General features: G+C 40.5%; 1 protein-coding gene across 1 annotated transcript in view; it reads right to left on the bottom strand.

Annotated features, from left to right (window-relative positions):
* Positions 1 to 9,469, bottom strand: part of STT3B (STT3B, catalytic subunit of the oligosaccharyltransferase complex) — a 55,193-nt gene that overhangs the window by 28,487 nt on the left and 17,237 nt on the right. The window lies entirely within an intron of this gene.

The following is a 9,469-nucleotide window of genomic DNA, read 5'->3' as shown; positions in this document are numbered from 1 at the left end:
CCCCACCCCCCCCACACACACACACTTAAATAAGCAATATAGTAAAAGACTTGCCAGGATAAAACAAAGGCAGTTAACAAGTATTTGCCCAATCAACTTCCTTGGGTCTCCTGCTGTTAGGTTCTCAAATCTTTCAAAAATTGTCTGGAGATCAATTATTCAAATTATTTTAAAGTTTTTCTGGTTTGCTTGATCAACAAGGCCTATGGGATAGATTATAAATGGCATAATACTGTCTTCTATAATTTATGACTCATGTTTCATTCTGTCTTCCAGTACATAGACCTAGGTAGCTAAATGCCCCATGAGTATAGTATATTCAAATAATTTCCAATTTCATAACAATGCTTGTCAGTGGTTTTGTTTTTTTCCCCTTATTAATTGTTGACTCACTAAGCCTTACCCGATATACTTTGTCAGTATCTCCATTATAATACTGTACCTCACTGAAATGCACCGTGGCTGTCATCTTTATTTCTCTGGGACTATCTATAATCCCAACATGCCACTTATGATAGTCTTCAGATCAAATTTCAGTTATACTCATTAAACCATACTTTGCCACTGTTAGTATCACTTGTGGCTCATCTTGCTTCCCCATCCTGAAGTGTTTAAACCCCTTTAATTCATTATTCTGTGCAATCTCTAGAACTATTTTATCATTCAACTTGAAAGAGTAAAAACTCAGCTTTAACTCCATTTTAAACCAACTAGTCTCTTCAATTCAATCTGCTTGTGCTGCCTGTTCTTGGATAACTTACAATAAATAGAAACTTCCAGGATAGGCTTCCCCCCACCTACTTCTTTCCCATATTCCTACAACTAGGAGACCACTCCCTTCCTAGCTTTCCCTCACTTCTACAGATAGTATGGGCCACATCTTTTGGCCCCAACCCTACAATGGAACCCTAAAGCTCATACAAATTTCAATTAAGTTCAACAAGAGTCTCTATTTAAGCCAAGGCCACTGCAGGATTAGGATTTATTACTAAATTATACTGCTGAAAGCAACTTCAAGAGGTCATCTAATTTATCCCTCTGCAGTTGACTCCTCCATGGAGCATGTAAACCATACTTCAGATATAACTTTAACTTTTCCTAAAAACCTCCATTGATAATCTATCCAGAGGTGGGCAAAATATGGCCCACAGTCTGGATGCGGCCTAGCAGGCCACTCTACCTGGCCCACAGGGCCCCTAAATTTAGAAAATTAATATTAATCTGCCCCTGGCTGTCTGTCATGTGGCCCTCAATGGCTTGCCAAAACTCAGTAAGCAGTCCTCTGCCCAAAATAATTGCTCACCCCCAATGTTTAATTATCCTGACAATTAGCTTCCCTCAACATGTTATAGGTACTGCAGAATTAACTAGTTAATTGTGCAATTACCTTGAGACCAGCTACACATGCAAAGGACTTATCACACAATGAAAAGCTCCAATTGGCCATGAAGTTAGACCTCAACTTAACAACCAGCTATCAAGTTAGTACTAATAAGCTTTAGTCCGCACGTATAGTGGGGGCTCCCTGCAGCTGGGAACCCATCAGCTGTGGGCTCCTAGCCATACAGGTTTACCATGCCCAGCCAGGGCTGTGAGTCCCACAACTGCTGGGGGCTCTTACCCCTAGCAGCTGAGGACTCTGGGTCCCACCCAGACCCTGCAGCTGTGGATATTGGGTCTCTGTAGCATGTCTTCAAGTAAATTTTTTTTTTTCCTTTTTCTTCCTCTGCACCCCCCCCCCCAGTCTGGGGGAGTGCATGAAACCCCTGTGGTAGGAAGACTGCTTTTGAAGCAATTTAATTTCCCTGTGCATGGGGCATGCATGAAGCCCCTGGGGTGGCAATCCTTCTGCCAGAGGGCATCGCAGACCCCTGGGGGAGGGAGACCTGCTGCATGGGTGCCCCCACAGCTGGGAAACCCTCTACTGGGGTGTGTGGAGATCCCAGCTGCAGGAGCTTGCCTCTTGCCAGTGCAAGGGGAGTTCAGGATCAGGCTGCCTCTGCACCAGCAATAAGGCATGATGGGATCTAATGAGCAATCCCACAATCATGCCATTCCACACTTACATGGCAAGATGCAAGAGGCACAACTGCGTGAATCATGCATTAGAACACATTGCACCTTTACCTGCATGGGTAGAGGAAGCCTTAGGAAAACAACCTAATATCTAATTTACACCTCACTTGTTGCCATTAACTCATTGCTTCTTGTCCCATGCCCAGTGAATATGGAAAAATACATAATCTTCTCCTTTGCAGTAAGTGATCACCATATCTGACCTCTCCTTATACTGCCTCTTCCCTAAACTAAAAAACCTCACTCAGTTCTTTCAAATTTTTCCTCAGAAGTCATGTTTTCTAGAACTCTACATATTTTTTGCTTCTCCTTCTAATTGGTCCACATTTCCTCAAGCATGGTCAAAACTCAACACAGTTCCTCAGTTTGGGCATTATCAGTGCTGAGAATATCAGGAGGATGCATCGCGATATAAGGTTGTTTTTTGGGGTTTTTTTTGCATCTCATGGTATCTAGAGATTTTTCTTTTTTGCATCAGTAGGATGTTTTTGGCTGGCATTCGGCTTAGTCTACTACAACCCACATTCTTTTTCTGCAAAAGAGATGCCTAGCCAGTTATTCCCCATTTTATGTTGGTGTAATTTATTGCCAAGTATAGTATTTTTCCAAATGTCCTTGTTGAATGGCATCTTATCTCGCAGCACTTTCAATTTGTCAAGTTCATCCCTTAATATTCTGTTTCAAAATGCTTACAACCTCACTCACTTCAGCAACATCTGTAAACTTATAAAAACGGATTTTCTAACACAATACCCAAACTTATTAATGCATAGCTGAATAATACCAAGACCAAGGACAAGTGGAACCTTATTTGATCCATCCTTCCACTTGGACAATGACCCACTGGTAACCAGCCTGGCTATCAGTGGTTTTCCAGGTAGTTGGTTAACCATCATTTACAATAGTTTTCTCTAGGCCATCTTTATCTAGCTTGCTTATTAAAATGTGAAAGTGTCAAAAGACATCAAGGTACATGATATCTATAGCTCCTCCTCAATCAACAAGGCCTGTTACTCTGCCATAGAAAAAGATTAGATTGGTTTAACATGACTAACAAATCCAAGTTGGTAGTCACTTAGCACTGTGTTAGCTTCCTGATATCATCTTCTCAGTTCTTAGAAATAAACCGTCTTATCTTTCCAGGATGACTAGTCTGTAATTCTATGGGTCTTCTTTTTAACCACTTTAAGGAGAGGAGCTTTGCCTTTTTCCAGTCTTCTGGAATGTACCTATCTTCTACTAGTTTTCAAACAAATTCCTAACAGCTTGGAGACTGCTTCAGCCAGTTCTTTAAATACTTCACCATAAAGTCCACCAGGCTCATTCAGTTTGACATGCATCTTCACTAAGTGTTCTCCACTATTCTAGCCTGACTTCTTACCTTCTTGTTGTTGCTACTCATGTTAACCTTCTGATCAGTATTAACTTTTGGCAAATACCAAAACAAAGGCATCACAACTTCAGTCATCTCTGCACCATATTTTCCTTCTTCCTACTAATTAAACTATCCATTTTTTCTTTTATTCTTTATTTCCATTACAAGCTTAGATCTCATTTTGCACCTGGCCTTCCTAATTTTTGCCTTACATGATGATATGCTAGACTTATTTTGTCTCTGGGAATCCAATTCGGGCTGCTTGCAAACATTAAACAGCAGACCCTATGCTTTACCAGAAGCAGCAGCATGTTACTTAGACCCAATCGCACAGCATCTGTATAGACTGGGTGATTCAGCAAGGCTTTTTGGCACTTATAGCTAAAGCCGATTCAATCGGCCACTGGATAAAAGCACCTTATCTATACAGATGTCAGGTAAGCCAGATTCAATTAACACTGACTCTTCTGGGCATGTCCTGGGCTGGGTGCTGGAGTGCACAGAGTTTAAAGCACTTTTTTTTCTTTTTTCTTTTCTTCCCCTGGGTTTTTTGAACTGTTGTTGGTTTAATGTCTGCAAGCAGCCTGTTTCTGCTCGAGTTACTTCTTGAATGTTAGGTTAGGCCACTGAATGGCTCACGATTCTGCTATTTAACCAAGATTAGCATTTATCATGCTTTTAACCTTTGTTATATTGGGACAGTTTACACGTATGCCTTCAATATTGTTTTATTAACTGGCAACTCTCCTGACCACCTTTGTGCCTTGGGCTGCCTCCCATAGTATCTTTACCTACCAATTTATCTGAGTATTCAAGGCTGCTCTCTTGAACTTCATTTATCTCTTACTCTGCTGCTCTCCCTCCTTCCCTTCGTGCCTTCAACTTTTTTATTCTCAATGCATTCTTCTTCCTAAATTAATTTTTTTTTGTTTGTTTTTTGTTTATATTTCTATAGCTCTCGGGGACTATAGTCAAGGATTATGACCCCCACTGCGCTACATGCTGTTCAGAAAAAGTAGTAAAAAAAAATAAATCTGTGACAACAGTCAAGATCACTTGCCACCTTTTTGTTATTGGTTGATCTCTTTTAGCAACTGCTTTTCAGTCCTTGGTCTGCCTGCTATCTCATCACATGGTACCAAGGGTGCGCATATTTTACTCTCTAAATTTTTTTTTTAAAGGAATTCACTGCAATGTTATAAATAATTCATCAGACCATGAGAATGTTACAAGACTGCCATCCTGTGGCACTAGACAATGACATTCATCACTTTTTGTAATAAATTATTTTAACTACAAACATGCTTAAGCCTACTCCAATAATTCTTTCTACTTTCTAGATCATGGTAATACATTTTCCCCATTTACTCACTTTTTCCCTGACTCGTCACAACATTTTGGAAATGTAAAACACTATCCCTCAGATTCCCCTTTCCTAAAAGGACCAGAGAATATTTAACAGAAATAAAGAAAAGCTAGTACACTGATTGCTTTATTTCAGTCCCTCTATTTAATTTAAATCCAAACCATATTCTACCCTGGAGGTTCCACAATGAAAACAGCACACCCCTTCTACTTTGCAAGTGGTAGTCACCTGCACAGAGCACTATCTTCTCTCAGGGTTAAATTCTGTGATTGTTTCATGACTACCTGCTCCTTTTGACCTAAATGAATTTATAAAACTAATACTACTATTATATGTGAATACTGAAGCTGTGTGTAAATTTGTCCGTATGAGGTTTTTGAACTGTTCCAGTACTTGCAATCTCTTCCCTGCTGGTGTGCATGTTCTCACAGAATATGCACACCAAGTAGTTAATTCTGATTCATGTATTCTAGTCCCATGATTTTGAAAGCTTTAATTAGGTCACCACAAAAAAAAATCTATTTTACTTGGGGAAAGCAATTTCATAATTTCATAAACTGAAAGGTAACATAATTTGGTTGCTATGCACTTTATAAAATTATAAGAGAATAAACTCTTAGAAGTACATTGGTGACCAAACCAATACTAGATAAAGTTCTACAATAAAATTTATCTAGTTTCTATAATCCATGCCTCATTGAAGAGTACTTTAGCCCAGCAAACAGAACTCCTCAGTCCCAAAGAATGTACTGCTACAACAACAAGCAAAACAAAAACTGTGGTTTACCAACCGAATAGTCATTTTTTTGTTCAAATTGCAACATACTAGTATGGAGGACAAGGAAAAGATCTTGTAGGTTTAAATTAAAATCTCTTTCCCCTGGATAACCTCAATTAAGTGAGCTCAACTTTAACAACTCAATTAAGTGTGTTTGCTAAATAAAAGTTTAAACATACAGAATGTTAAAATGTAAGACTGCATGATTCAGACCTCAAATTGTGGGGGAGGCGGGACACTACAAATCCTCTAAAGGTCACAATTATACCATAAGACTGCATTTATTCCATTACAAGTGTTTTACAGTGCAGTGAGACTCTCTTTATGCAACAGTTTAAAAATAAAACATTTAATGTTTCTATACTGATTTAGAAATGTATCCAATATTCAGATTTTGCACTCCATTACACTTGCAAACAATTTACTTATTCTTTCTAAATCACCTAAGGAAAACCTGAATGTTAAAATTAAGTAAATCTGGATATAAAATCTTTTTTTTTTTTTTAAGCTATCAGTGGATTAACCTCATGTGTGTTGAAGCATGGTCAGCATATTGGTAAAGTACTGATGCCAAGTAGGTCACAAGATTCTTGGTTGACATTGATACATTTGCCTGAGTCAGTGTCTTCAATTCTATCAGAGTTCATACTTTTAGTAAAGTTGAAACCAATAATGAGTATTGTTCTGTTCATCTTAAGAACTCATTAAAACCCAGCTGACAAGTGATTTTTTTTTTCTTTCACATAAACCAAGGAACAATTAATTTCCTTTTTACCACCTCACTTTTTTTTCAAAATTCTAGCAAGTGGACTTTTAGACTGCGTGAAAACTTCATGCTTTGATAACATTAATAACAATTTGTAAAAAAGCTAGCTAGCAAAAACGAACAGCTTTAGCAGAATAAACTTTTGTTCTAAAACAATATCAAAAGATCTTGCTTAACGTGGACAAGCCCCCAGCTGAGACAGGACTGAGTAAAATGTGCAATGTATTTCAATAAACTAAAATTCACAAGTGTTTACTCTTCTGTATTCTTTTATATATGATTTTTTTTTTATTTCTATTTTTTTTAATTCTGGATCATGTTGGAGTCTTACACCATTAGTCAAATATAGGCTCAGATCACCAAAGACAGAAGAGAGGCTATTTTCATAATTTTAAACCTGATCTGTTATTTAAATCTTTTTGTCTTCTGAGAACAAGATATTGAAAAATTAAATGTCTGATAACTTAATCTACACTAACACATTTCAATAAATTCAAGCAGCATTTGCTGCTGAAGTAGAACAACTGTACTGGTGGAAATCACTGGAGCAGCAAGGATTTACTGAATTCTAAACCTGTATTTGATCTCATCTACTGATGAGATTATTGATATTTTCATTTTATTCAATTAGTTCAAAGGTTAGTTCATTTAAAATTTGAGAAGCTGATTTTTAAAAATAGGTAAACAAGTGTTCCTGCTTCAATCCATAAATAAAATGAAATGCAAGAAGATGAAACTACTTGGTCTAAAATTGCAAAGGACATCCTGATGTAAACAGTTCAATTTTCTAGCTACAGATAAAATATTCTTGGTTTTACCTTTTAAAACTGATTTAACTTTTTTTGATAAACTTTTAGTTTTTTCCCCTTTAAACAGAATTTTGTGCTAAATACATAACTCATATTTCTATAATCGTGTTTGTGTACTTTAGCTGAATTTCAATCCAGATATAGCTTGACACAGAAATCGCAAATAATGAATGAATCATCTAGTAAGGAAATCCAACGCTTACCATTCTATGATTAAAAATTAAGAATACATATAAACGAATATTATACTACATAATTTAGGGGTGCATAAATACAGTTTCATTACAATACAATACCATCTGATAACTAATATACAGCCCAACAGCTTGGAGAGCAGCATCCTGCCAGTAAGTCTGTGGGAGGAAGGAGTGCTGGGGGGGGGGGGGGGGGGGGAGGGGGGGGGTGCCAATTGAGGTCCCCACAGTAAGGGAGGGAATGGGGCAGGCACTGCCCAGCTGGGGCAGGGTGGGACGGAGCCATGGGTGGCTCATCCAAGAGGTGGGGGGAAGTGGCTCCCCACTGCCACATGCAACTTCAGGGGAGGCGGGGGGGGCACATGCCCCACGGGTCTATGCATGGGGCGAGAGCAGGCTGTGCCTCCTTCCGAGTGGGGGTGAGGTGGTGGCAGCAGTGCTGGGAGGGGTGGCATGGGGAATTCTGGGGTGGCTGTAGCCATCCCTCCCAGTGCTGCCAGAGTCTGCCCCAAGTGCAACCCCCCACCAGATCAACCCCACCCCGCTACAGTGAGGGAGGGGACAGGGGCAGGTGCTGCCCATCCAGGGAACGGGTGCAAGACAGACCCATGGCCATCGGGGGGGGGGGGAGGGAGGAGAAAACGTGTGCCCCCAGATCTGCATGGGGCAGACTGGAGCTGGGGCTGCGCTGGGCTCTTCTCAAACAGGGGCTATGGAGGGGGCTGCAGCCACTGAAAACTTTGCCACAGCACCCTTCTACTGCTGCTGCATACCTGGCGCAGCCCTGGCTTGGCCCCTGTCTCCCCCCATGTACCACTAAGAGCTGGGGTTGCACCAGGCACATGGTGCCGCTGGGACAGAGCTATGGATAGAGTGCCTGCCCCTGTCCCCTCACTCTCACTGTGTGTGTTTGGGGGGGGGAAGGTGTTGATCTGCCTCCCCACACCCCTCCCCTTCCACCACAGACTTAAAGCATGGAGAGCTTTCTCCAGCTGGTATCAGAAATCTGCTTGGTATTGGCTGATTATGCCACCTTAAAAATCTGATATTGGTATCGGCCCCAAAAATCTCTATTGGTGCACCCCTAGACTTAAGACTTTTATTATGGCAGCAGACATGGCAGGAAGTGTCCAAAGGAAGATCCATGCCCCAAACAATTTTAAAAACTCAACCACCTTCTGGATAACAACCCCCTGCCCCCCCGGTGCACAGTTCTTGTTTATTACTCTGTAACAAGCCATGGCAGTATTTTCATCAGGACCAACTTATGCAATATGATAATGCTGTCAGTGATTTACATAAAGACAGTTTGAATGCCAAGCAAATCAATTAAAGTTAATCCCTTCAGAACACTATTTACATATGCTTAAAAGCATAGTCACCAACAGTTTGAAGGATTATTTTGGACTTGCTTGACTCTAAAGCTATTATTTTTAAATCTCAACATACTAGAAAGCTAAAAGTATCTATTTTGGGGGAATATACTAAATCCATGAAAGCTTTAAATAAAAATTAGCTTTCTTCATATATTTTTTGGAAAAAAATCTTCATACTCTATTGTATTTACCCAAATCCAAGAATACCTCAAATTTAAGACGACCCCCTTCTAACTGGGTTGTACACATGGAAAATTTACAAATTGGTTTATAATTTTCATATATAAAGGTGTGTGTGTGTGTGTGTGTGTTTGGGGGTGTCTTAAACTCATAGACTGCAGAGTTGGAAGAGAGCACAAAGGCTCATAATGTCTGGCCCCCTGCCCCTGGCAGGAAAAAGGTCATTACTTCCACAGTGGCAGGCAGTAAAGGGCCAAACCTCTACCACCTGTTGTCCCCTCCCCCTTCCACACCTTCTGCCAAATCTCTTCCTTTGGGGCACTCAGCAGCAGCGAGGCACTGACCTGACCTCAGCCCAGCCTGGCAAGGAAGAAGTAGAAACAGCAGCCAGTGGACTTGGTCAGGGCTAGAAGGACCAGAGCTAGAGCAGTGAGTAAGAAGGCAAGGGGCAGCTGGTGGGAGGAGGCAGGCACAGGCATTGGGGGTGGGGGGAGGTGCTTCATGGTTCTTTTCTGTCTCTCCCACACTCCACCTAGCTACATAGTTCCT

The sequence above is a fragment of the Alligator sinensis genome, unplaced genomic scaffold (assembly GCF_000455745.1).
Source record: "Alligator sinensis unplaced genomic scaffold, ASM45574v1 scaffold181_2, whole genome shotgun sequence".
Lineage (NCBI taxonomy): Eukaryota > Metazoa > Chordata > Crocodylia > Alligatoridae > Alligator > Alligator sinensis.
The sequence above is the reverse complement of the archived record's forward strand: the minus strand, read 5'-3'. Positions and strand labels throughout refer to the sequence as shown.